This window comes from Choloepus didactylus, chromosome 18, assembly GCF_015220235.1.
Source record: "Choloepus didactylus isolate mChoDid1 chromosome 18, mChoDid1.pri, whole genome shotgun sequence".
NCBI lineage: Eukaryota > Metazoa > Chordata > Mammalia > Pilosa > Megalonychidae > Choloepus > Choloepus didactylus.
The window spans coordinates 71,577,527-71,603,382 of NC_051324.1; the positions used below are offsets into that span (position 1 = coordinate 71,577,527).

Below are 25,856 nucleotides of genomic sequence, written 5' to 3' on the forward strand. Positions count from 1 at the left end.
TGACCCCAGTCACACAGCAGAGCAGGGATGAGGTCCCAGGGTGGAGCAGTGCCAGGTCATCAGAGTGAGGGATGGGGAGCACGGTGGGGGCCGGTGCAGGATGGGGAGCTCTCCCCAGATGCTGGGGATCCGCTGTTCATGAATAAGCTCCTTCTTTGTGCCCGGAGCCAGGTGGGTTCAAGGAAGACAGAGGGAGGGAGGTTGGAACCAGGTGGTGTACCAAGTCTGGTTCTGCCATTTTCTTTTCGGGACAAGTGATGTAACTTCTCTGAATGTTTTCTTGTCGTTTGTAAGTTGGGGACAAATGAGAGGATTTAGTGGGCTGGTATAAAAAACGGACATGACCAGGCTCTGGGCACACAGGTGGTGCTTAATAAGCAGTGACAGCTGCTGCTGCTAATAGCATCAGCCACTCGGGGGACGTTGGGGGCTCAGCAACCTCCCCGCTCTGAGCGTCCGGCTGCGGCTGGGCATGTTCACACGTTCACGTGCCACCTGGCCTGCCGGCGTGCGCGTGGCCGAGAGCCCAGGCCAGGGGGCAGGGCCTGCAGACCCCAAGGCTGGCTCGGTCCCTGCATCCCCGCCAGTGCCCCACCTGGCAGTGCCCACAGCCCACCCTGGTCCTGCGGGGCCTGACAGGGCCACCCCACCCCCGGCTCCCTCTCCCTGGTCTGTGGGGGCAGTGGAGGTCTCGGGAGTCTTACAGAGGCTGGCGCTGAGCGGGGTCTTTATGGTCGTCCCTGGCAGGTTTGCCCGTCACACCACCCGTGCTCCCCTCCCTGCTGACATTTTTCCTGGGGGTGTCTGGTGGGCCGGGGTGAGGGGCAGTGGGGTGGAGGGACCCCACCGGACTTTTGGCTGAGGCAGAGCCTGTGTCCTGCAGCTCAGCGGGCTGGGGACCTGGACCTGGGGAAGGGACTTCATGGCAGAAGCCTGGGGGCACCCACCATGCAGCCCCCATCGGGTCCTGGGCCGAGCTCTGGATGAGGAGATGAGGAGGAGGGGAACCAGATCTGGCTCTTTGGGAAGACCCCTGCCCCGTGTCCGGCCGACGGCTCCTTGAAACCGTCCACCGCTTTGTCCAGGTGGTGCCAGCAGGAAATGTCAGAACAGCTGAGAAGCATCTGCCTTCTCTATTGTGACTTTAAAAATTATGCCTACTCATGACACAAAGACAATTTTAAATTAGGAAGGGATGACGGAAGTATGAATCAATAATAATTGCATCCTGTAGAAATAAGTGCTGTTGGCATTTTAGTGCTTCCTTCTTTCTACACATATACCTAATGCAACTAGTTTTTTTCTTTTAAACAAAAATGGTATCAGGCACTTCTTCTGGCCACACACTGGAGAGCCCGTCTCAACTGGGGATCTTCATTCTCTGCTTTGTCCAAGTCTTGTTTTATAAAAAGATTGGGCCAGATTTCTCTAAGGTGGGGAGTGGGGGTTACTGGGAAGTGAGAAAGTAATCTTGTGGCTGGAGGGGCTCGGAAGCAAGTTGGGAGGTTTCAGCAGATGGTGGACCTGGCTGGGAGCGGTGGGTGGGGGGTGGCCACTGCAGATGCTTTTCTTTTATTTTGTGGGGTGTTCTAGTTTGCTAATGCTGCGGAATGCAAAACACCAGAGATGGATTGGCTTTTATAAAAAGGGGGTTTATTTGGCTACACAGTTAACAGTCTTAAGGCCATAAAGTGTCCAAGGTAACACATCAGTAATCAGGTACCTTCACTGGAGGATGGCAAATGGCGTCCGGAAAACCTCTGTTAGCCGGGAAGGCACGTGGCTGGCGTCTGCTCCAAAGTTCTGGTTTCAAAATGGCTTTCTCCCAGGACGTTCCTCTCTAGCAAGCTTGCTCCTCTTCAAAACGTCACTCACAGCTGCACTCTCTTCAGTCTCTTTGAGTCAGCATGTTTTATATGGCTCCACTGATCAAGGCCCACCCTGAATGGGTGGGGTCACACCTCCATGGGAGTATCCCACCAAAGTCACCACCCACAGCTGGGTGAGGCACATCTCCATGCAAACAACCTAATTCAAACGTTCCAGCTTAATCCCCACTATTCTGTCTGCCCCACAAGATTACATCAAAGAATATGGCTTTTTCTGGGGGACATAATACAGTCAAACCGGCACATGGGGTATCTGCAGGGTGCCTTGTGCAACAGGCAAGAATGTGGGCTCAGAGGCCGGGCTGCCTGGGCTCTCGGCTGAGCACGACACTTCTGAAAGCTCACGTCACAACTTCTGCTCCCCTCTGCAAAATGGGGCCATGGAAACTCCAGACCGCGAGGCTGTTAACAAGTGTGTTAATGCTAAGTGCCCACACGGGCACCACGAGAGCCTCATGAGAGCCTGCTAACTATTAGCGCCTCTGCTCACTGTCACTGTTGTCATTGTAGCCCTTTGTTGCACTTTCACTCAGTTGTCTCTTCATCTGCTAACCTGATGCCTTCTTGCTTCCAGGTCTGGAGCTGAGAACTGGGGGTGCAGAGAGATGGGGGGAACCTGAGCCTGGAGTCTCTGCTGATGGGAATGTGGGGTCCTTGGAGAGCTGGACCACCAGGCTGTCCCACCCCCTCCTCAGGGTGGGCTCAGGCCCTGGAGGGAACCAGCTGGCCTGGGTTGGAGTCTCAGTCCCTGCCCCTTGTCGCTGTGTGACCTGGGGCAAGGTGCTTAACCTCTCTGGGCCTGTCTCCTAATTGTAGGAGGAGAACGGCGCGATGCGATGGATCTGGGTGAGACAGGGCTGCCGCGAGGTTCGGGGGAAGGCGTGCCAGGCTCTGGGATCAGCGCCTGCACTTAGTCAGCACCTAGGCAGAGCTGGCGCTGTGTAGCTGAGAATGAATATTTTTGGGTCTCTGGACAGTGACGACGAAGGATGGAATGCTTTTTCTGGAAGCCAGCAAGGGGGGCCGTGGCGGCTACCGGACAGGGTTGCTGACTTGCTAGCAGCCATTCACATGCACGAGGCCGGCTCTCCTGGAATCCCCTCTTCCAGAAACTTCTGTCCTCCTTGGCTCTGAGAAGGGGCTAGGAGGGCATCTCGATGCTTTTCCCGGGAGCCTGGTTCTTTGAGTAGATGAACTCCAGGTCTTTTGCAGAGGGACCTTCCCTCCCCCCATCTCTGGCCTGTTGCACTCTTGGGGCTCTAACAGGACGCTTTTGACGTCGAGTTAGCAGAAACCCAGCTCAAAACGGCTTAAACTCCTAGGAAAATGTATCCGTACGCAAAATCCAATGTTGGAGGCTGGCGGCACCAGCACCAGATCATCTGGTAGCCTGGGGTCTTTGGAGGGTCCGATCTTCCAAGCTGCCGAGCTGTCCCCATGACCCCAAGATGCTGCCTCCCCCACTGACGCAGCCGCACCCCAAGGAAGGAGAGACCCTCCCTTCTGTGAGCTGCTTCCTCTCCAAGAAGCACCCCCGTAGCCTTGCGCTTCACCGAGGGGGACGGGCTCTCCGCCGTTGACCGAGAGCAGACCTGGGGCCTGCCTGCCCCGAAGCCCTCTGCAAACCCCGGACCAGCTAGAGGTTTTTTGGGAGAGGATGGGATGGATGAGGGAAGCAACCTACAGTGTCCACTAAGCCGGCCCTCCCTCCATAGCGGGCGCACGGGAGGCTCCCTGGCGTGGGCTCTGCAGAGCCGCAGCGTCTTCCCCACCAGGCATGCCGGGCAGCCGTGATCGGTTGGGAAGACGAGACCTGGGTCAGCCCGTCTTAGATGGCCGTGGAGTCAGCTTGTCCACGCTGGAAACCGTGACCATGTCCCAAGGCACCGACTGGCTTGGGTCCTAGAGGAGGGACAAGGGGGTGGGACAGACTGACCTCAGAGCAGAATCCAGCTGTCCGGGGGACAGGCTGTGGATAAAGAAACACTAGAATGATCTCTTGGGCAGCAGAGGAAGGGGGCGGGTGGATGGGGGGTGCACGCCTCCCCCAGGCCCCTGCCTTCCTCGCGAGTGTGGTCAGAAGCGCCTCCTTGCTCTTTGCTGGGGTCCTTCCTCGGCACCCCCCCCCCATGCTGCTCGTCCCCCCCCAACCTCTGGCTCTCAGCCTCTGGGACTAATTAAGTGCTTCCGCTGCTGCTCTGTGGACTTGCTGTGGGGCCTCCCGCTGCATGGGAATTTCCCAGCTAGTCCTCCCAAAACCGGACATTTTGTGCGTGCGTGTGGGTTTTCGGCACACTGGGAATACAAAGCCGCGGCCTTTCTCTGCATGCGTGTTCATTTCACATTTCAGCATGTTTCAGGCCGGGCTCCCTGCGGCCCAGCGGGGCTGTCTCTGGGAGGCTGGTGGTAGGAGAGGGTGCAGGGGACGCAGGGCCCTCCCCCCTCCGCCAGAGCATCCCCGTTCAGCCTGTTTTCTGTAGAAGTTTCCCGGCATCAAGGCTGGCTCGGCTGGCCTGGGCCCAGTCTGACTTCAGCACCTGTGTGCTGTGTGGCCTGGGGCAAATGACTTAACCTCTCTGTGCGTTGTGTCACTCTGCCTGCCTCGCAGGGCTGCTGGGAAGACTATAGGAGCTTGTAGAGTGGCTGCACAGGAGGGTTCGCTGATGGTTCATCGGTGCTGGTGGAAGATCCCCTTGAGGAGAACGGAGTTTGTTCTGTCGCTTCGCGCAGCTGGCAGACTCTTCCCCTGGCCCGTTCTCTCCCTAGCACAGGCACCCACTTTGGATGAAGCCTCGGTTCTGAAAGCGTAGCCCTCCACCCTGAACAGGTGGTGAGTGGAGTGACCAGGCAGGGCAGGGCCTGAAACACCAGCCCCTTTCCACGGCACCCTGAGTTCAGAGCCTCCTGGGGTCCTTCCCGCTGCGTGTGGGGCTGCTGTGGGCACTTACATGTGAAGCAGGGGCTTGTATGCAGGCGGGAGGGAACAGCGTGGCTGCGGGCGCCGGGGGCCTCCGTGGTGGCTGAGTCTGGCAGGTGGTCAGACACGCGGGGGCTGAGGCTGGGTCAGGAAAGGAAGCAGGGGGTTCTCACCCAGCATCGGCCGGGGCTGAGCTCGCAGGAACGGGCCTCCTGGGTGCCCCGGCTGCCTTAAGGGCCCTTCACCGGGAGCAGCTTGTGGACTCCCCTGGGAAGTCCATTCTGATATTATTCACTGTTCACGGGTGGGGTCTGCGGCTTGGGCAGGCAAGGGGAGTGTTTGGACCCAGAAGCCTGGCACAGAGCCCCTTTCTCTGAGCTTTCTGATCTGATTTTGTGCCCTCATTTTATGTTGGAGGAACCCAAGGCCCAGAGAGGGGTAGCATTCCGGCCAGGGGCACACAGTGAGCCAGAGGCATTTTCTTTTTTTTGGTGGCCTTTCCTTGTGGGGGTGCCCCTCATTGGCCTGCCCCATGGGAAGCCCGCCCAGGCCTCCCTGCGCTTCTCTGCACCTGAAGGAAACCGAGGCAGGCTGTGGGCACTGGTCCAGTTTCACCTAGTCTGTAGGAGATTAACCCAGAAACCAGGTGACTGTGGAAGGGTCAGTGCAGGACAATGGTGGGTGGTACTGGTGACTGTTAGCTTTATCTCACTACAGTTTGACGCTTTTACCGATGCCTTTTGCTTCTCAAAGCTCATTCATCCCAAACCTGGCCTGAGGGAGGGGGGCAGCAAGCGGGGGGGGGGGGGGCTTGCTGAGCATGATTGGCACAGTGTCCCCCAGAGAACCAGGGTCTCCACACACATGCCTTTGCTTCTGCCCCTGCCCGTGGAACCTGGAAACCAGGGGCCTCTTGGGGGCTCCCCTTCCCACTTCCACCCTTCAACCCCCTGCAGGGTTGGAGCGTCCCGGGACGTGTGGCCACACTGTGGTGCAGCTCTCCCGGGTGAAGCCATCTGCGGTCCAGCCAGTGTCCCTCAGGCTCAGGACCTGCATGTGCATCTGTGCACGTGCACCTGGGGCGGTGGCAGGCCTCTGCCTTCCACGCTGGGTGCCTCAGCCGGTGGGAGTCAAGTTTGCCTCGTTCTCCCACTCTCATGAGCCGGAGGAGGGAGCTCCCTGGCGTCGCTGACTCGGAGAGGCCCAGGCGGGTGCCAGCTGCCTTCCCTGCCCCGTGCCCCTGGAGGATGCAGGGTGCCTGTGTGAGGCCGACGTGCATGAAAGAGTTAATCACGGCTCCCTCTCCAGCTCTCCTGGGACCAGGGGAAGAGGAGCTGGGAGGCCCTGTCTTCGGGGGGTGGTGGGGTGGGGGGCATGCGGCACCACCCTGTGGATTTAATTTCCCGACTTCTGCGGACCAGCTGTTCAGAACAAGCCCAGAAGGTGGAGGATGCATTTCCAATAAGCTGAAAGGCGGGAATGAATGTGGGATTCATTACTGGGGTTTGGCAGTGCTGATCCCCTTGCTTTCTCCCCTGGGATGGGCCAGGGGCGGGGTCCAGGGGCCCTGAGCTGAGCCAGGGAGGAGGGGGTGTCAGCTGAGCCCCTCCCCGCAGCCCCCAACTTCATCTCCCCCAGGCCGTGCCTCCCTGTGCCTGCAGCTCGCCCTTCGCCTGCGCAGCGTGCCCACCGGAAGCACGGGGCCGGGCGCCTTTCCTGGGCTCCCCCTCCCAGGCCCGCCCCTGCTGGGCAGAATGGCGGTTTGGCCCCGGACTTCCCATCCAGGGCCTCCAGTTTTGCTGCTCTGGCCTCTGGTGGAGGCTGGGGGATGGGGACGGGTGCAAACAGCCACTTCCCGGCAGCCAGCCCCGGTCTTGGGAGTGACTGAAAGCTGCCAATGGCTTCTGCGGGAAGGACACCAGGGAGCAGGCAGGAGGGCACATGGGGTTCTGGAAGCTTGTTCGGGGCCAGCCAGCTTGCCCCGCAGCGTGCCCTGGTCCCAGCACCTGCTCCCCCCACCACACCGTTACAGAGGAAAACGAGAGGCCCAGAGAGGCCAGGAGGCTTTCCCCAGGCCACACAGCCCAGCCGGGCCGGGAGCCCAGGTCAGTGGGACCCTCTCCTTGGCTACTCCACCCGTAACTGCGATTGTGGGCGATTTGGCTTCCCCTGGCTTCCGGTTGCCCCCTGCAGTGGTGAGTTAAACGGGGCACCTGATGCAGAAGTGGTTTAGGAGCAAGGAGCCTGGAGGGAAGTGAGGCCTGAGCCTGGGACCTACAGCCTGGTTCCCAGACATGGAGCACCCGTCCCCCACCGTGCCCCCACCCTGGGGAAGCCGAGAGGACTGTCGGCTGTGGTAACTGCCTCTCGCCGGCCACGGCGGTGCCACTGGAGAGAAAGGGGCTCTGTGTTCTCTGGGGAGCCCCTCGGTGAGGGAGGAGCTGGGAGGTTAGGGATGTGCCCTGCTTAGGGCTGCAGGGACAGGCTGTTGACTGCTCTGGCGTCCCGGTGGTCTGCCCTCTGCTCTGGGGAGGGGCCCCAGCTGCTCCCAATGGACCTGGAGGCAGCAAAACTCAATGCCCAGGAAAAGCCAGCTGTCCCAGCTTCCTCGGCTGCTGTCACAGAGCGCCACAGACTGATGCTACAGCAGGAGAAATTTACCGTCTCGTGGTTCCAGAGGCCAGAATTTGGAGAGGAGGGCATTGGCCAGGCTGCAGCCCCTCTGAACCTTGTAGGCAGGCTCCTTCCTTGCCTATTCCAGCTTCTGGGGGCCTCTGCAATCCTTGGTGCTCCTTGGCTTGTGGACATGCCACCCCAGTCCCTGCCTCTGTTGTCACAGGCCTTCTCCCTGTGTGTCTGTCTGTCCCTCCCTTCTCTTTTAGGAACACCAGTTCATGGATTTAGGGTTTGAATTTAGGACCCACCCTAAATCCGGGATGATCTTGTCTCAAGATCTTAATTAGCTTGGCAAAAACCATTTCCAGATGAGGTCACACTTACAGGGACCTGGGTTAGGATTTGGACTTAGCACCTTGGGAGACACATGTCAGCCCCCAACACTAACCCTTATAGTACCCTGGGACAGTCTCCTGCCAGGAGCCGAGGATGGCGGTGGCTGAGGCGGACTCTGCTGTGCCCCCTCTCTCAGGGACATTATCCTGCTGGTTCTCCTTCCTTCCTCCCCCGTGGGACAGCCGGGCCTCCCCACCCCAGCCAGAGGTAACAGGGAGCCCCCGCCTGTGCGGGGGTTTGTGGCTTGTTCTCAGCGTCTGGACCTGTCCGGGTTGTAAGTGCATTGAAGGTGGCGCCACGGCGTTCCTGGGCATCTCTGTGGCCTCAACCCACTGGGTGCTCCATGCCCACCTGCCAGGTGTAAGGTCTGCCTCCTTGCAGAATTGGGTGTGGGCCAGGGGCTTGGGGGCTCACCAGAAGGCAGCCTGCACCGGGGCTCCTTGCCTTGTGACTGGGAGGATTTTGAGAGGCCTCTGGGTGAGGTCGGTCCTTTGCAGGCATCGCAGTGACAGTCACGGGTGGTCACGGGGACTTGCCGCACAGCAGGCTCGGCTCCAAGATGTTACGCACCCTGCCCTGTCCACTCCACTCCGTTCCCTGTCCCCCCGTTTTACAGATGTGGATAGCAGGGATTCGACCTGAGCAGGTGCCTTCTGAGCCTGGGAGCTACCTCCTGTCCTGTCCTTCCTTCTTGTTTGCTCAGTGTGGGCAGCAGAATAATGTCCCTGTCAAGAAAGATGGCCATGTCTTAATCCCCAGAGCCTGAGGACATGTTGGGGTACATGGCAAAGGGGAGTTGAGGTTGCAGGTGGAACCAGGATCTCTAATCAGCTCGCCTTGGGGTGCATCAGCCATGCGGCCCAGGATCATCGTCAGGGTCCTTAAAAGAGGAAAGGGAGGCAGGAAAAGAGAGAGAAGGGGTTGAGGTTTGTCCCCTCAAAAAGATACGTCCATGGCTTTGAAGATGGAGGAAGAGGCCACAAGCCAAGGAATGCAGGCAGCCTCTCGGAGCTGGAAAAAGCAAGGAAACGGATTCTCCCCCGGAGCTCCCAGAAGGAACCAGCCCTGCCCACACCTTGACCTTAGCCTGTGAAACCAATTTTGGACTTCTGACCCCCAGAGCTGTCAGAGAATAAACCCATGTTGTCTGTGGTGTTGGTTACAGTTGCAGGAAGGAGGTGGCAGGCCCTTCTGGAAGGTGCAGGAGGAGCCCCCTCCTGGGCCTGGAGCACTGGGGGTTCTGGTCTCCCCTGGAGTCGTAGGAAACCTTCCCCTTGGCTGAGCGAGAAAGAAACCAGTAGCAAAACTGTTTCCTTCTCTCGAGTGAGGCAAGGGTGTGGGCCAGTGCACATGCTTCCTTTTTGTGGCTTAAGAAAAATTTCAACTTAGGATTTTGTAGCCAAAAGAGACTGTAGGTTTTGTCTGCTTGATTTATAGATGGGGAAACAGCCCCAGGGAAGTTACATGACCTGCCCAGGGTCATGCACGGAGCTCACAGCTCCACCAGGCTCATGCCAGGTTCCCAGCTCCTGGTAGAAAGTGCTTTCCCCTTGCAAGGGAGCAAATGGGATTGGCTGGGGGACAGTGGCAGGGGTCGGGGTGGGGGACAGCTGGAAGAGCAGCCACTGCAGGTCGGACGAGGCAAGGCTCCGTCTTCTTGCCCGGCTCTCACCTTGTAAACTGGCGTTCTTTTCGTGGTGTATTTAGTGCCCAGTTGTTTGCAGTTTTGCGCTCTTTTTTGGTTGATGTTGCTGTTCAAAGTGGCCGCTGAATGTAGTGCTGAAGTGTGGTCTAGTGGTCCTAAACATCTAGGCAGGCAGCGACATGCCCCATGGCAAAAATTAGATAAGCTTCATTCAGGCTTTGAGTTATACGGCTGTTGGCCGTGAGCTCGATGTCAGTGAATCATTAATGTATATTAAATAGGGTGTCTTCAAACACAAACACACATCAAGGGCCTTCTGGATTGACAGTTACTTGGCTCTCAGGACCCTAGCCCTGCATTTTCCCCAGGAGCGGCAGCTCAGTATTTGCTAAGTCAGTTTTTGTGGCAACTTTATAGCACGTTTCTACTGTGAATAATGAGACACATCGGGACTTTTCGAAAAAGAAATTGTCCAGAAGATCTTTTGGATCCACCACTAGGGTTTGAAAGCACAGATACATGGAATTGGTCGATAATCAAACTCTCCTCCTCAGGCAGCAGCTTTGGCTCACTCATTTTCACACCTCCGACGCTCAGTGCCCACATGCCCCGAAGCTGGGAGACGCACCGTCCCTCCCGGCTGCCTTCCCACCCCCACGCCACACAAGTGCTGAGAAAAGGAAGGAAGGCAACCCCCTTGCAGCTGTCAGCTCTCTTCCTTCCCATTCTCCTTGAATTCCAGCGAGGGAAGAATTGCTACCCCCCTTTTGCAGATGGAAAACTGCCCCCCAGGTTAGGAAGCTTGCCCACAGTCACTCAGTGGTGGAGCTGGGTTTGAATTCCCGGCCTCCTGGCCTCCAAGCCAGCATTTCCTGGTTGACATGGAAGTTGGGTGGTGGAGACCTCAAGGCCTTGGAAGGTTCTTGAATGGACCCCAAGGCCCTGGGCAGGGGGCTGGCTCCAAGGAGAGGCCCAGGTTGGAGCTGGAGGTCGTTCCAGCTGCTGCTTCTCAACCTCAGATTTCCTGAGCTCCTGGTTCTGGGAGGAAAGAGGGAGAAGGGGTGTGCCGGTTTGAATATATGGTGTCCCCCAAACACCATTATCTTTGATGTAATCTTGTATGGGCAGATGTTATCAGTGTTGATTAGATTGTAATTCTTTGAGTGTTTCTTTGGAATGTGCCCCACCCAGCTGTGGGTGATGACTCTGATTGGATAATTTCCATGGAGGTGTTGCTCCACCCATTCGGGGTGGGTCTAAGTTGATCACCGGAGCCATATAAAGGAGCTGACAAACAGAAGGAACTCAGTGCAGCTGTGAGTGACATTTTGAAGAGCAGCTACAGCCAAGAGGGACACTTTGAAGAAAGCACAGGAGCTGCAGATGAGAGAGTGTTTGAAGACGGCCGTTGAAAGCAGACTCTTGCTCTGGAGAAGCTGAGAGAGGACAAATATCCCAAGTGCAACTAAGAGTGACATTTTTGAGGAACTGCAGCCTAGAGAGGAACGTCCTGGGAGAAAGCCATTTTGAAACCAGAACTTTGGAGCGGACTCCAGCCACGTGCCTTCCCAGCTAACAGAGGTTTTCCGGACACCATTGGCCATCCTCCAGTGAAGGTACCCTTTATTGATGGACACTTTATGGCCTTAAGACTGTAACTTTGTAACCAAATAAACCCCCTTTTATAAAAGCCAATCCATTTCTGGTGTTTTGCATTCCGGCAGCATTAGCAAACTAGAACAAGGGGAGATTGCCGAGCTGGGCTGATGGGGCCCAATTTGAACGAGCTTCTTTGTTTCCCATGGGGGATGGTTTTACCTGCCCCTGGGTCTTTGCTGAGCGGGTCTGGAACTGACCAAGGCCTTCAGACCTCAGTGTGAGGCTGAGGCCTCCGCCCTGGAGGACAAAATAAGGCTCCATTTGGCCGTTGGATCTTCTCATGGAAATGGGTTGGGAGCCTTGTCCCCTCAGAGGCTTCTTGTTTCCAAAGTACTTTCACTATGTCAGTTCCCTTGATTATCCTCCCCCAAAACCCCATGAGGGAGGGCAGGAGGTTTGCACAACCTCCTCTCCTGCAGCCAACAGCAGGTGGTTTCATTGCCCTCGGTTTACCAATAGGTAAACCGAGGCAAAAGAAAGCCATGACATGTCCTCCCAGATCTCCTACCTAATTAACCACAGAAATAAGACTAGAACCCAAGTCTTCAGACTCCTCAGTCACTGCTTTTTATATCTAATGCAGCTGAAGATTTCTCTTTCATTTTTAAAAATATGCACCCTCTCAGACAGTGAACCAAGCCAGTGCCTCTGTGTAGCATAAGAAGTTAACCTGCAGCGGTTGCATGTCCCTTCCCCCTCCCCAGGTGGCCTCCATCCTGCATTTGCATTTATCATTCCCAGGCAAACTTTAAAACTTTTGCTCCACAGGTGTGTTGCTATTAGTAATCTGTGGTGTTGTTTTGCTTGGTTGCATGTCGTCAGGCTGCATAGCTGGTGTCATCTTCTTGTAAGCGTCCTTCGGTAGCTGTTTACATTTGTGAGGTTCACCTGCGCCCACCGCGAGAGTTCTGCTCCATTTGTCCACCGCAGGGTGGTGGTCAGCGGGTGGACCACAGCCTCTGTCTTCCCCTCGGTGGATGTTTGTGTGGGCTTGTTTTTGTTTTTTACGCACAAGGCTGCCATGGCTGTTCTTGTGTTCTCTGGCAATTTAGGAATTTGGATTGTGAGTTATTATTCCAAGATCTGTGGCTGTCCCAGGTGAGGCAGCCTCCCTGGGGCTGGTGCTCACTTCTCTCACCCCTCACCCGTGCCCAGAGAAGCTGGTTTTATCTGATGCCTGGTCCAGAGCCACATGGATAAGCCTGAATCAGTGTTTCCCAAAGTGTGGGAGCGTTAATAGGTGATATACAGGCAGAGGGGTTCTGTGGTCAAACCAGTTTGGGAAACAGAGTTAAAAACCATTTACCAATTAAAAAACTATTTAAACAGCTCTTTTTTTTTTTTTTTTTTTAATGCATGCTGCAGAATTGGTTAGTACTTTTAGAAGACTGATTTGTACTGGTAAATATCCAAATGGGAGGCTGCAGGAAACTTTTGGGATGGGCACACCCTGAGAATGGGTCGTCCGGTTTTGACTTTGGAGAACAAGGGTGTCAATTGCCAGCCATGGGTATAGAATGCTCTGGAATCAAGGGGGTTTTGTTTTGGTTTCTTTGGGTAAGTGTCCTCCTCCTGGTTCTCTTCTGTGCTAATTTGAAACTGTTATGGACCCCAGAAGAGCCATGATCTTTTTGGGTGGAACATTTTGATTGTTTGCATGGAGATGTGACTCGCCCAACTGTGGGTGATAGTTGTGATTAGATTATTTCCATGGAGGTGTGGCCCTGCCCATTCACGGTGGGTTCACTGGAATATTTAAGAGAAAAGCTAAGAGCTGACACAGACCCAGATGCTTGCTGACAGAGATGGTTGGAGGTGTGGACAGAAGGCTGTTTGGAGATGCTAAGAGATGAAGCCCAGCGTTTGCCCCAGAGAAGCTAAGATGCTTGGAGAGAAACGCCCCAGGAGAACCAAGTGGAGAGCTGAGAGTAGCTAAGAGAGACAGAACCCAGGAGGAAAGGACGAGCAGACATCAGCCACGTGCCTTCCCAGCTGACAGAGGTGTTCTGGACACCATCGGCCTTTCTTCAGTGAAGGTGTCCTCTTGTTGATGCCTTAGTTTGGACACTTTTGTGGCCTCAGAACCTTAAATTTGTAACTGAATAAACCCCCTTACACAAGCCAATCCATTTCTGATATTTTGCAAAATGGCAGCTCTAGCAAACTGGAACATCTTCCAAGGCAGGTGGGGGTGGAAAGAACAAATCAGGTGGTGGGCAGCGTGGAGACCCTTCTAAAGTGCCCGGGCATCACCCACTGAACTGCCCAAGGCCTCCCTGTCCTCCCGACCTCCGAACCCAGGGAGTGAGAACCTGGGGAAAAGCCTGGCTTTGGGCAGGTGGACTGCAGGGAACTCTGCACTTGACCCGGCGTTCTGCTATAGCTAAGGGTTCTGTGCAGGCTCGTTTTGTTTCCCATGGTCCTGAGGCCAGATCCAGAGAATCTCGTGGAGAGGACTGATGGAACCTCAGGGGTCAGCAGCTTCTTTGGACCATGAATGAGCTATTGACTCCCAACCCTGTGTGTGTCTCTTGGACACACATAGGCCCAAATTTTCTCAAGATCTTGCTAAGTCTTTGTGTGTGTATCTGTGTGTCTATCAGTCCGTCAGTCCTCACCAGCATGTCTCAACTCTGGCTACACAGTAGAGTCCCCTGAGAAATTTTTTAAAAAATAAAAACACCCCAGATTGGTTCAATCTGAATTGCCAGCATGTGGACTGCAGGTGTCTGTATTTTTTTAGAATCCCTCCCTGGGATTTTATCTAGTATTTCATCAGGATGAGAATCACTGTGTCTGCCAAACCTCTTTCCAGAGCCAAGCGAATATCCTGTCCCTCTCTGCGTGCCCCACCCACCCCACCTGCCCGTCCAGGTGTCAGAGTCACAGCCCGCAGCGGCTGTGTCAGGCCTTTTTCCAGTGATGGGAACGCTTGGTGCAGAGGTCCAGCGCGTCATGCCGAAAGCCACCCCGCAGCACCCCACCTGGCGGTCCTGGCCTCGCCCACCTGGGGGAAGCTCCAGGGCCGGGCATGGCCAGGTGTAGTGGGCAGTGGGTCAGGCTGAGAGTTGGGCATTGGGCCTGCTGTTGCTGGGTGTTTAGGATCCTAGTTTTGTGCAAGCCGAGAGCTGGCAGCCCCGGGTGCCAGTTATTGACGGGAGGCGATGATTTGCCGGGGTTGGGGGCAGGTACCTGGAGCTCCACGCCTCTGTGGCTGATGCACAAAGCGGGTCATTACGCACGAATAACAGAGCTGGCTGCAGATGAGCAAGGCTACGGTTTTTTAAAGTTACGATATCATCGCATAATTTATAACGATGGCTTTTCAGGCGGGGAGAAGCGCATATCAAAAGTGCACACGAACGGAAGCTGCAACCCTGTTTCAGGAACCCCGCTTCTCAGAAATGAGGAAATGTGGCCGTCCTTCCGGCAAGTTCCACAAGATGTTTCTTGAGGCCTACAACATAGGAGAGGCAGAGGGAGGCAGAGGCGAGTCAGCCTGGCTCTCCAAGCTCAGGGTTTAGAGGAGGATTCCGGCGAGTTCTCTGAGTCAGGGAGTGACAGTGGGGAAATAGGAAAGGTGACTGGGGGGGCTGTCATCTGATGGAGGACATCAGGACGGGCTTCCTGGAGGCAGTGGCTTTTAACAGAGGGGACTTCGGTTGGGCTTTGGGAGAGCAAGCGCTGCCCCAGAGACGGTGGCCCGTTTGGCTGGAGCATGGGATTCAGGCTGGAAGGCGGGCTGGCCGGACGGCACAGTCCTCGCCCGGAAGTGAAGACTGTCTGCTTGAAGAGAGGAGCCCTGAAGCTTTCTGGAAAAATGAGGGAAACATTGGCACAGGAAGTGGGCCGCCTGGGTTAACTCTATGGGCCGGACGGAAGGGGCGGATTTGAGACACGCTTGGAAGCAGCAACCAGTGGGACTCGCAGGGTGGGGGCGAGGCAGGGGAAGGGGAGCCTGAGGTTTCAGGAATCATGGGTGCCGTTGAAGAGGAGAAAGAGCCGCGGCTCTGCAGAGGGAGAAGATGGAGCTTGTTTGAGGGGCCAGCGGGGGCCAGGGGGCTGAGTGGGGCAGGGGGCTCAGGGCTAGAGATGTGAGTCTGGGGGTGATGGCAGATGAGACCCCGTGTGCTGCCTACCCGCCTGCGCAGGGGAGTGGGGAGAGGAAAGGGGCCGGGCGAGGGGCTGGCGAGGCCTGTTCTGGGGGAGGGTGGATAATGCGAGTCAGATGCTGCCCCTGGGGTCGGAGCAGGTGGGGCTGCACTTGGTGAGGAGGGGTTTTCAAGAGCTCAGCCTTCACAGCGAGCTGGGCTGAGCCCCCTGGGAGGGGTAGGAAGCAAGTGGGTGGTGGGGCCACAGAACCCCAGTGTAGACCAACGCGTAAGAGGCTTGGGAGGGAGGAAGTCAGCAGAGGCCGCGGCAGCTGTCAGAGGAAGGGGCTCTGGAAGAGGGGCCGCCTGAATGTTTTCCAAGGCCGAGGGAGAAGGTCCCAGGAGAAGGAGACAGACGCCGCCGGATGTGACGAAACCATAAGCCCCACACACGCGGTGGCCCCGTCACATGTTCCTGGGCCGGCCGTCACTCGGCGGCTACTTGGGGGGTCCTCCCGGCCTCCCCCTCCGCACCCGGCCAGGGTCTGCCCGCGGGAAGGCTGCACATCCACCCCGAGCACACCATGCGTCCGTCCCTGGTGCAGGGAGCCATGGCCGGCCCACAGGGCAGAGGGAAGGGCGTTTGTCTTGGCACTCGCTGGAAGCATCTGCTGCACCCCTGCAGGGTGTAGCCCGGGGTGGGTTGGAAGGGGGTTGGCAGGAGAGCTGAGCTTTCTGCTCTCCACCCACCCGGGAAGCTTTGACACGGCCAGGGGCCTTGGCGGGAGGAAAGTGCAAGATTGGGGCCCCGGGGGTGGAGAGGAGGCGAATGTGGTATGTGTGTGTGTGTGTGTGTGTGTGTGTGTGTGTGTGAGAGAGAGAGAGAGAGAGAGAGAGAGAGAGAGAGAGAGAGAGAGACAGGGAGGATGCTGTGGAAACCACATCCCCTCTTTTCTGCTGATGCTGCTGCGGGCTGGAGGGACGTTCCTGGGAAGCATGTGGGTGACCTGTCCTGCTGGTGGGTGACAGCCTCAGGACCCCTGCTGCAGGACAGACAGACTGGATGCTGCCACCTCCCTTGACGGCCCTTCTGTTGGGGGTTCATTAGGGGGACGAGGGGGCACCGTGGGACAGGGACAAGGACACCACGGGACCCCCCTCAACCACTTCTCGTCAGCCTGGTGGCCTAGCGAGGGGGGGACTTCCTCCGCTTTGGGACTCATCTTTGTGGGTTTGGGTGCAGCTCGGTGAACCCCAAGAGCACAGCCTTGGAAGGCTTCGACCCCGTTGGGGCCAGCGAGTGACACCCCACACTGCCTCTCACTCCCTGCACACCTGGAGCAGGTTCCCTCACCTGCTCTGTTCATTTCTTCCTAAATCAGCATGGGCTGGGCGGGGCACTGGGGGTCTGGATTTGTTTTCTTTGGCCACCAGAGAAGTAGCGACCTAGAAAACTCAAGTTTATTCTCTCACAGTTCTGGAGGTCGGGGAGTCCAGAATCAGTTTTCACTGGGCTGAGGTCAAGGTGTCGGCATGCCGTTTCCTTCTGGGGCTCCCAGCTTCCGGGGCCGCCCACTCTGGTGCCTGCGTCTCCATGTGGCCTTCTCCTCTGTGGCCAAATCTCCCCCCACCTTTATGGACAATTCCACTGAGGGTCCCCCAGATAATCCAGGATAAGCTTCTCGTTTCAGGACCCTTTGCCAGATAAGGTAACACTGGCCAGGATGGGACCTCGGTATCTTTGGGGCCCTTCTGGCCTTAAGGTATGAAGCTCACCGGTGTTTGTTCAAGGAGAAAAAGGACACAGGTTCTTTTTAAATAAGTGCTCTTGTATGTGACTTTAAAATAAACAAAAGTGTGACGAGTTTGTTCCTGGAAGTGTCCTGTGCAGGAGCGGCCAGCGGGGAATACCTGGGCCCTGGGAGGGCGGGGTCCGGAGTGCCCTGGGTGTCAGAGGCCGGCAGGGCTTGCGGGTGCTGTGGTTTCTGGCCGTGGGGGCCGTGTCCCTGAGACACCTGCTGTTAGACCGGCCTGGCCTGGGTACCTGCATCTCTGAGCCATTGCACCCCCACCTCCAGGGGGTGTGGTCTCTGGACTTGGTGGGGATGCTGGTGGCCCATTCCCCTGGGAGGTCCCCATCCCCTGCCCTTGTCTTTAATTCTTGAGCCTGGAGTTGATGATTCCCATTCTACAGATGGGGCAGGTAAAGTTCTGCAGGTGTTGAGAAATGGGCCAAAGCTAGCATGGGAAGAGGGGGCTTGGACTCAAGTGCTGGACTCTGAAGCCCACATCCTTCTGGCCCCATGCCCAGAGGCCATGCTCGTCAGGACTTTTAGCTTAGGAGTGGGGAGAGCCTGGGACAGCAGCCCCCCAAACCTCGGAGGTCTTTATGGAGAGCAGCCGTCAGGAGTGGGGAGGGTCTGAGCCAGAGCGGCTTCGAGGAACCTGGAGGGAGAGCAGCTGGAGGTGGTCGCCTGCCTGTGTGGGTGGGGGTCCCAGGGTCAGAGAGAGGTCCCCAGGAGAATGGACCAGCCCTCCCAGAAGTCACAGAGGGCTCTTCTCACTCCAGCCCCCCAGAAGTGGGCCTGGGAGTGGGTGACGGACCCGCTGGACCCCATCCAGGACCACCCCATGGGGTGGGGGGGCAGAGAGGCTCTGTGACTCATGGCCCAGGCCCCTGAGGGGTGGGGGTGGAAAAGCGGCAGCTGATTCAGAACAGGAATCAGAGGCTCCGGGGAGCCGCGCTCAGGGTGAGCTCATGGCCCCCACCTCCCTTCTCTCCTCTGCTTCTCCCTCCTGTGGTCATTTCTAGCCTTGCACACTTCAGGAGTTGGGGTGCCACAGGGGTGGCTGTTCTCTGACCCCGGCTGCCCATAGACCTGTGGGCCTGGCCGGCCTGGGGGAGGCTGAGGCAGGTGTGGCCCTCCCGGGTATGGGGATATCACAGCTAAATGACCGGATTGGGCAGGGGTCAGGACGGGGTGGGGGTGAATTCTGGGAGAAGAGGGGGTCCCCGGGGGCGGGCAGCAGGACCAGGTCACCCATCAGCAGCGCCAGATTCCTGGCTCGGCACCGCCTGGCACCTGCCTGGCCCAGCTGGGAGAACGGGCTGGAGGAGCCCAGGGGTGGAGGGGTCCTCTGGCCGGGGCTGGGAGGCGTCTCCGCCAGCTAAGCCTCGCACCTCTTTCCTTCCCAGCGCCCAGCTTTCTTAGCTCTTCCCTGGGGGGCTTTCCTTAGGCGCGGTGAGTGCACTCCGCGTGTCCCTGCTCGTCCGCAGCCGGGCGCCCCGCACCCTCCTCCTCCTCCTCCTCCGCGCGCGCCCCTGCCCGGCCCCCTCGGAGGCCATCCCAGCGACCGGGCCTCCTACCTCGGCCGCGCTCGGGGAGGCTCCGGGCCGCGCGGCCACAAAGCGCCTTTGATCCCGGCCCGGCGCAGAGCCATGTGACCGGTGGGCGGGCCCACGGCGCTCCGAGGCGCCGCCGAGCCGCCGCTGCTGGGTGAGTCGCGCTCCTTTGTTCTTCCCGGGTCGCGCCGGCGCCCCGGGGGCGGCCAGGTGCTGCGGCCGCCGCGGCGTGGGGCTGGGGGCGACCACCGCGCCGCGTCCCCCGCGCCCCAGGCCCCGGCCGGCGGGGAGGGACGGGGCCCCGGGCCGGGGAGGGGGCGGCGGGGCGCTCGGTCTCCACGCGGGGCGCAGATTCTCCGCCGCAGCCGGGGAGAGAAGGGCTTTGTGCGGCCACAGCTCTCTCTTGCAGACATTTGGCACACCGCGTTCTCCCGTCGGGAGTTTCTTGGAGAACATGCGCTTTCGCCAGGGACATCCCTGACTTCCAAGAGGGCTCAGAAGAAATGGGAATCTGCCACCTAGTTCTCTTAAAAATACGCACAGATTATCAGCCTTTTCGAAGACAGGTTGGAGATGAGTTGAAACAGACTTTAGGAATGCGGTCATCGCAGACCCCCGGCCGGCCTGCGCCTTTGATCTGCGGGGAGTCTGTGCTGCAGCTTGCCTGGGATTCCTGGGATGCATTTTGGATGTGCAGGAAGGTCCCGGGAGCAGGGCAGGGTGTGTGTGTGTGGGGTGGGATGTGGGTTGGAATGCATGGGCTTTGCTAGGAATGGAGTGGGGTGGTGGGTGTCCTCCTGCCAAGGAGCCGGGGGTGAGGAAGCAGCTTCTTTAGGGGACGTGCCTTAAAGGGCTTTCAGCTGAGCTGCTGGGGGAACTGCAGAGATAAAATCCCGCAGCCGGCCCAGAACGCTGGCCCTTGCCAGATCCTTGAAACTTCTTGAAGCTTAATCCCTAATGGCCCCTTGGGAATTGCTAGCTTCCAGCAGTTTCATCTGTGTTCCCTCGCCCTGTCCTTCCGATGTGAAAGCTGCCGGCATTTTTTGTGAGAGGTCTGGGGGCGAGGGGCTGTTGCCCTGCTCACCAAAGACAAGTTTGAAATTCCTTTCCTTGAGAAAAATGTGCCGCCTGGTAGCAGGCTGTACCGTGGGTTTCTGGCAAGCCTCCTGCTCTGGGCTGCGGGGACTGCACCAGCTGGACCGGATTGGAATTTGGTTTGGATCCTAAAGTAAGAAACCCCTTAGAGGAGGTGGAAAAGGCCCCACTTCCTTATAATTGGGCGCGGGTCCCGCCTTGCTTTGCTGTTGCCTTACCTCCGTGGGTGTTTACTTAAATGTCATTTCTCCTTGGCCAAATCCCCGTGGCAACCTAGGGGGGGGGGGCCTGTTCAGGAAATGCAAAGAGGTTTCCTTTAACCCTTTTGGGGGCAGGGAGCCAGCACCCACTCATCTATCTGTGCCCCCTTGAATCAGGATCTCTTTGGAGAGGTGGGATTCTTCTCTCGCCTTCTGGGATCTTTTATGGCTGTGGAAGGAGGAGCCTCTGGTTGACCACTTGTAGCCAGAGTTGTCGCCGATTGCCCTGGGCCTTCCTGAGTGCCTCTGACCGGATACTGTGTTGCCTCTCCTGGTTTGTGTCTGCATTTCCAGCAGCCTCTGCTCCCTGGAGCCTGGAACCACCCTGGGTCCCCAGGACACGGACCGTGGTGGCCGCCAGCTCAGCTGGGCCGCAGGGAGGACCTCCTCCCCCTGGGTGCCAGGACCCCGGGAATCCCGAGGCGCAAGACACGCGGTTTGTGGCCTCGAGGAGCCCTGCTCTGTGACAGGGGGTGTAGTCTCCAGGCAGAATGCAGCTGGGATTGGCACCGACCCCTTTCAACCCCCACCAAAGCTGGCCCTTCCGGGGGGCCCCTGGGTGTCCGTCTGAGGCCCTGGCCTGAGGGGTCACTCTCTGACCACCAGACCCGCTGCCCAGGCCTGTGAGGAGGGGTCCACAGGGCTTGCACCCTGAAGCTCTGTCCCCTTTTTGGCAGCTGGAGTCTCTGGGTTGACACGATCTCCTCTGCAATTTCCTGTTGTGCCATCGCCGGGCCCCCCTGCCTCTGGAAGACAGGGTTGCGTTGTGGGGTGAGGACACTGCAACAAAGGGGGGAGACCTGAGCCCCCCAGCCTGGTGCAGGGCACAGCTCTCCAGGCCTTTATACAAAGCAGTTGCACCAAAGCTGAGCTGCTGTTTTCTGACTCCCTTCTGCAAATTTAAATCTTTATATTTAAATCTTTATGGCGTTCCCATACCACCCATGAGGTCTCTGGGCTCCCGCCAACCCTCCTGGGGAGTGGGCTTGGGAAGGATAGCTTGATTTGAATGTGTGAGGGTGTGAACAAATGCCTGGGGTCAGCCTTCCCCACCCCGCAGTGTCCACCCGGCCCCTCCCCTCAGCCTCCCCCCATCTTCACGGAGGTCACTGGTGCCTCCTGGGCTTTGAAAGCAGGTGGGCAGGGGGGGCCACTCTTCCGAGTGATGATCCTGGAGGGTCCCAGCTCCCCATAGCTGGGGACGTTTATGGAAGATGCTTCCAGGCGAACCCCCAGGTCCCTGCCCTGGCGCTAAGCTTTGATGTGTTTATTGGGAGCCCACGTGATCCCTCCGGCAGGTATGGACCTGTAACCGGAGCCCAGCGAAGCCCCCTCCGCACAGCCCCTTCCATGAGTCAGCTGGGGGTGCCGTGAAGGCGCAGATCTAGTGGTGGGGCTCTGAGGGTCTCTCTCCCCCACCCGACAAGGCGGGAGGTTCTCCAGCCCGCCCACCCCTTGGCGCCCACCCTGCAGCGGGGTCCTGAGAAGCCTGGGCCTGGGGGTTGCAGGGCTGTGGGTGGGAGTCTCTCGCCTGCTTCGGCCCCGCCCTGGGGTGGGGGGGTTCCCACCCTCCTCTCTTCCTCTTTCTGGGAACCACCTGCCCCCACCAGGAGCCAAGGGGGCCAGGGGAAGAGGGAAATACAGAGAGGTCCAAAGCTCTGCGTTCCCATTCCCACTGTCCTCTTGGCTTCCAGGAGCTGCCACTTCCCCATCTGGGAAGTTGATGATCAGCTCACGGGGGCTTCACCCACCTGGCTCCTGAGCTGGGTTTGGGGAGGGGCTGCGCCTTGGTTTGGGAGCTGGGGTGGGTGGGATCGCAGCTTCACAGAGCTCAGTGCAAAGGGCCTGGAAGGTGACACCTGTCGCTCGCTGCCCTCCCCCTGGCCGTTCATCCTTAAATGCGGGTCTTTAAATGCTTTAATTTGGGTTTGTAAACTGGATCATGGGCAGAGAGTCCCCAAGTTTCTTGTCATTCTTCTGATGTGAGGAGTGGGGGGACAGTCGCCCTGGCTGCAGTTGGAACCCCAACTCCGGGTGGTGTTGGGGGCTGACGTGGATGGAGTCTTTGACAGTGACCCCAACGTTGGCCTTTGGGAAAGGAGGGTCGAGCCGTCGGGACAACCCTGGCCCTCTGTCCCATTCCCCTGCTCGGAGCACCCACTTTGGGGCCTGTGCTCCCCAGAAGGCCTGCCAGCCCCAGTGCCCCCTGCTTCCAGGCACCAGGCGCCCAGTATTGCCGTCATTCTGCATTGGAACAGCGGAAGGTGGGGCCCTCCTCCGTCCTTCCCGATCCCCGTGTCCTTGGACACGGTAAGAGGAGATAACATTTTCCCAGACCTGTGGGGGAGGCAGGACAGAAAAGTGGATTTCCCAACTCCTGACCAAAGACCCTGGTGACGCTCGGGGACATGGACATGTTCACGGGGCAGACTCAGCCCTGAGGCGTAGACCCTCCCACACCGAGGATGCCCACCCGGTGGGGGTTTGTGCCGTGTCCACCTGTCTGTCTGTTGCTGGACCTTGAACCTGCACAGGACTCGTGCTGTGTTTGTCCACGTGGCCCAGGTCCTGGGCCTCCAGGGGCTTGCTCAGCTATGCTGGAGTGAGCGAGTGGCTAGCCTTGGGTGACCAGAGTTTTTCGATTTTTATCTGAATATCTTGTGGCTTTATAAGCCTAGCTCAGGAGAGTCTTGTAAGGATAGCCGTTGCTCTCTCTTCACATGCAGTCTCCTTGGGTCAAGAAAAAGGGCCAAAGACCAGCATTTCTTTGGTGATTTAAATACATTCTCCCTGGGGCAGGGGACTGGCCCACTTGACCCCAGTGCTCCCCTCTCCCCGTGCTCTAAGGCCCTGGTGAGTGTCTGTGTTTCCCGGGGTTGCCTGACAAACTGGGTGGCTTAAAACAACTGGAATGTATTCCAAAATCAAGGTGTCAGCTGGGCCAGGCTCCCTCAAACCTGTTGGGGAGAGTCCTCCGGCCTCTGGGGGCCCCAAGCCTTCTGTGGTTTGTGGCCACATCACTCCAGTCCCTGCCTCCGGCTCCATGTGGCCTGTGTCTCTTCTCCCCTTACAGTTTAGGGCCACCTGCCAAGACCCTATTTCCAGATAAAGTCCTGTTCATGGATATCGGGGGTGAGAAGGTGGGTGTGTCTTTTGGGGGGACACAGTCCAACCCCCAGCGGTGAGCATTCAAGGGCCGGCCGTGGCCGGAGCATCCGTGGACGGGCTCATTCGCTTTTGTTACTTGTTTGCCGGGACCGAAGGAGGCACTGTCCGTTGCCAGGAGCGTCCTTTGCCGGGCCCTGAAGACTGATAGTAAGTCGGACAGTGGCCCCATTGAATCTGAGGGAGAATTGCTGTTGTCTGCGGCCGGGGAAACCAGGGTGGTGGGAGCCGAGGGCAGGCAGAGCAGCACAGGAGAGCAGTGGGGAGCAGTGGGGGGCAGGGGCGCCATGCTGAGCAGAGGGGTGCATGGCGTCCTCCCCCAGGGTCCGTGCTCTGGGCCTCACCGCCTGCACCAGGCCCTGAGGGAGAACACCCACAGCTGAGGGGGGCACCACTGCCAGCTTGGAAACCGCGCATTCGCTGTTGCGTTGCTGTGATCCATTGCTCCAGGGCTTTTTTGGTCAGGCCGGCCAGTGCCAGGCCCTCATGGCCAGTGCCAGTTTCCCACGGCCAGTGCCAGGCTCACACAGCCAGTGCCTGGTACCTGTGACCAGTGCTGGGCCCCTGTGGCCAGCGCCTGTTTCCCACGGCCAGCGCCCACCCCCCATGGTCAGTGCTGGACTCCAGGGCCAGTGCTGGGCTCCCCTTCGAGTAGTCCAGGGATGGCTGAAAGGGAGCACCATGTAGCTGGCCTGGTGACCAGCGGCCGTACGCCTGGTTCCTGAAGTTCCCGAGGTTTCTCCCATGGACCTCAGAACCCCCCTGCTTGTCAGCGCTTGAAGTCTGGAATTAGACAGATCTGGGTTCAGATCCTCGAGGGTTGGTGCCCTTGGCAAGTTCCCTGCCCTCCCGGAGGCTGGGTGAAATGGCGATAGTCACCTCTTTCCCTGAGAGTGATGGAGATGAGATATATGGGCACGTGCAAAGGGCCTGGGGTGGGTCAGCTCCCAGCTGGGCTCAGCGTGCTGCCTCAGGCCTGGCTGCTCATCGGAGAGCCCAGATGCTCAGGCCATTTACGGAGCCTTTGCTGATTCTCTAAGCCCCCCGCAGTTTGGTGTGCCTTTGGGGTCAAGAGCATTGGGTGGGGCAAGTCTCCATGGTCCAGCGCTGGCTGGACGCCTTTCCCCAGCCCCCACCCGTCTCTCTTGGCCCAGGAGGGGCTAAATGAATGCCCAGGGCAGGAGGGCTGAAGGGCCCAGAGCTGGAGGCTCAGTGTGCTCAGTGCAGAGGCGCTGGCTTTGGGGCCCTGGCCTTGGAATGAGGGTAGGTCCAAAGCCAAAGTCGTGGTGTTGGCTCTCAGTACCCACAACGAAAAGTGGTGAGAAGACAGCCCTTCCCGCCCCATCCCCCAGGATTGTAAATAGTGGGGGAGACTTGGGGTTCGCACTGAATGTTTTGTTATGACCTAAACAGCTTTAAACTCTTAAGCAGTAGAATTGAGCCCATTCTGCCTGCTGGTGGAGGTGAGACGAGCTCTGTGCAATTCGCAAGTCGCTCCATCCTGCCTGGCCCGGGCAGCCTCCATCATCATCACAGAGAATTGCGCTTAAGCGACCTTCGCCACCAGCTGGGGGTGCTGCCCACGCCCCATTTGACAGCGGTGGAAACTGAGGCAGAGAGAGGAAGTGATGGCTCTGAACATATTTGAAACAGAATGCCACCCACTCCAACACTTCCTCATGGGAGAAAGAACATGTTTTAAAAGGTTTTCATTTTCCTATTTTAAAAGTGAGGAAAATAGCTTGATCTTCTGGCGTATCTCCTGTCACATGGGAAGTGCTGAGAGGTGGAAACAGGTTTTTCCTTCTGGGTCTCTAGAACTCTGGCCCAGCCACCCCACTCTGCCCTCTCTCTGTGGACGGCCCCAGACTTCCCTTCTAAATACTCCCGAGGCCAGGTTCTTGCGTCCATTCAACAGATGTGAAAACTGAGGCCAAGCAGAGAGGTGGCTGTTCCGGTATTTAGGTGAGAAAGCGCCTCTGGTAACTTCCTCTTCTTCCTGCACAGATTGTAGAGTAAACAAGCTTTAAGCCAATTTATTGAGCTGCTTCCACTCCAAGCTCCTGTACCCCAAGACTGGCTTGCTCTAAATAAATGCAGGTACCACCCTGCAGCTCCCAGTGCTCCCCACAGCCCAGCTGGGTGGGCCCTGAGGGGGCCAAATTGTCCGATTTGTCCTGAGATTGCTGCAGAAAATCCCGGGCGAGTCGCATCCTCACGAGCAGGGTTGTTTTAAAATCCTCCGAGTCAGTGTTTTCCAGCACGCCAGGAATGTTTAGAGTTTGCAGCAGAAGCCCATTCCTTTGCACCAGAGCCACTTCTGCCGCGCCCCAGTGTTTCCCCCTTGCCTTCACTCATTCAGCAGACCCTGCAACGGACGGTTCCGGTGCAGGATGCTGGGTGAGTGAACGAGGATCCTGGGCCGGGGAGCTGGGGAAGCAGGCGTCAGAGCCAGAGGCCTGGGCACGCTCGGCCGCACGGGGTCTGTGGCTGTCCACGGAGCTCCAGTTAGCAGTGGCAGAGCTGGGACTTGTTAAGCTGGTGACCTTCCTCTTCTGCAGGATCCCGCTCTTGATCCCCATTTAGTGACCCAAGAACCCTGGAAGGCAGAAAGTGTGGGCCGTTCATTCCTGAGCAGGAGAGCCCTGGCGTGGGGGTGGTGGTTGGCTCAAGATGGAATCCCAGAAGTCGGGGAACAGCGGGGAGCCCTGTTTGGCTCTGATGAGGGTGAGGCTTGCAGTCTGGCTGCTGGGGTGGCCAAAAGACCCATCTGTGTCAGG

General features: G+C 58.0%; 1 protein-coding gene across 6 annotated transcripts in view; it reads left to right on the top strand.

Annotated features, from left to right (window-relative positions):
- The window catches only part of SEPTIN9 (septin 9), a 161,921-nt gene that overhangs the window by 106,054 nt on the left and 30,011 nt on the right, over positions 1-25,856 (top strand). The window contains exon 1 of one of the 6 annotated variants that reach the window (XM_037809988.1): positions 18,592-18,710. The exons of the other annotated variants lie outside the window; for them this stretch is intronic. The gene's annotated coding sequence lies outside the window, so the exon portion shown is untranslated. Of the gene's footprint in view, positions 1-18,591; positions 18,711-25,856 lie in introns of those variants that run through there. 6 annotated transcript variants of the gene reach the window in all.